Consider the following 1,707-nt stretch of genomic DNA (forward strand, 5'->3'; position numbering starts at 1 on the left):
CCAGGATGACGCCCCCTCCCCCGCCCGGCAGCGAAAAAGAAACTTTCCAAGTTGTCCGCGCGCCCCCACCCCCATCTCCGCCCCTCCTGCGTCCCGCACTGACTTTTCCCGGCGGCTTTCGGGCCCACGCGGCCTCGGGCAGGGTGCGGGGCGTCCCGGCCGGGGCGGGGGACGCCGGGGGCGCGCGCCGCGTACCTGCCGGGCCTGACACCCGCCTGACAGCTCGCGGCTGGAAAGCACCTCGCGGCCTGACGTCAGATCCCCTCTCCTCCCCTCAGCGCGCGCCTCGCCCTCCCCCACCGCCCGGAGGCAGCAAACAAACTTTGCGGCGAGCGCGACCAACTACGCCCACCCCCCGCGGGGCGGGCCCGCAGCCCGGGGGGCTCCGCCCCGCCCACCGCGCCGGAGGGGGCGGGCCCGGAGGGCACCTTCTTCCTGCGCCCACCCACCTCAGGAATGCCACATGGCCTCGGGAGGGAAGCGGTGGGACCTGGGCTCCCGCAGCCCGCTTAGGGGCAGGAAGTGGCCCGCTCCTCCTTTCGGAGAGCATTTCCGGAGCGCCTACTGTGTGCTCTTGGCCCGGGGTGGGGCCTTACAAAGGGAGAACTTTGCCAGTCCCGACGATTGCGTGTGGGCCCCGCACCAGAACTCGGGTCCGCGCCGGGATGGTTCACATTGCTTGGAGGAGAAACTGAGGCCAGTTAGTCCCAGACTTACCCCCAGTTGGTAAGGTGCCCGGCTCAAAATGCGATTCCTGTTCTGTCCTTAAGGGCCCACAGACTCTGGAATAAGGCTGCCCGGGAACTACCCCAAGCAGGTAACCTAGGCCTCTCATTCAAGGGCGGTCAGCCAGGCTGTGCGCGCACTTCTAGGTATCGTTGGAGGTACATCAGGTTGTGGGATAGGTGCTGCCTTACCTGTGAGCTGCAGAGAGGGTCAGCGTTTGCTTTTGTCACAGTTAAACAGTATCATTGAGCCAGGTGGGTCAGACAGCAAAGCCAGAGCCATCCACCGGTTGGGCTGGTCCTTGACAGGTTCTGAGGGGCCGGCTGGGAGCTTGCGGGCCTTGGCTGGTTCCTCTTTCCTCTGTGGTTACATACTGCTCCAGGAGCTTTTTCTTGACTTCCCACCATCCCGCCAGCGCTCCTGGTCTCTGAAGTGTGCACCCCACAAACCGGAAAGTATCTGCTGATCCTCGCCTAATTCGAACCAGGAAAACCCTCTTCTGGGCTACTCTTTCTTCGTCTAGGCCCAGATATGTGGGGCCCTTGAGATTAGAAATCAACTGCTTTGAAAATAGCTTTTTGTAATTTTTTTCTTTAATGCTTTCTCTTATTTATTGTTTTGTTATTGCTGAGATAGGTGCTCCCTATGTTGCACAAGCTGATCTCCAGCCCCTGGGCATAAGTGATCCTCCAGCCTCAGCCTCCCTGAGTAGCTCGGAATGCAGGCAGGCACCAGTAACTGGTATGTATGTATGTATTGGTACTGGGGATTGAAATCAGGGGCGCTGTACCACTGAGCTACACCCCCAGCCAGCCCTTTTTATTTTTTGTTTCAAGACAGGTTTTTGCTAAGGCTCCTAAGTTGCTGGCTTCAAATTTATGATCCTCCTACTTCAGCCACCTGCACAGGGTGGGGGTAGGAATTACAGTAAAACCACAAAGTGACCAGGTCAACTCAGTTTTTTGTTTGGTTTTTGGTACC

At 59.3% G+C, this 1,707-nt stretch overlaps 1 protein-coding gene across 3 annotated transcripts in view; it reads right to left on the reverse strand.

Moving 5' to 3' along the window:
- The window catches only part of Tgif2 (TGFB induced factor homeobox 2), a 16,389-nt gene extending 15,845 nt beyond the window's left edge, over positions 1 to 544 (reverse strand). The window contains exon 1 of one of the 3 annotated variants that reach the window (XM_015481027.2): positions 450 to 544. The gene's annotated coding sequence lies outside the window, so the exon portion shown is untranslated. Of the gene's footprint in view, positions 1 to 103; positions 336 to 449 lie in introns of those variants that run through there. The other 2 variants (XM_015481006.2, XM_015481014.2) reach the window with 2 other exon arrangements.
- Positions 545 to 1,707: the final 1,163 nt, after the last annotated feature.

Source organism: Marmota marmota, unplaced genomic scaffold (genome assembly GCF_001458135.2).
Source record: "Marmota marmota marmota unplaced genomic scaffold, marMar, whole genome shotgun sequence".
NCBI lineage: Eukaryota > Metazoa > Chordata > Mammalia > Rodentia > Sciuridae > Marmota > Marmota marmota.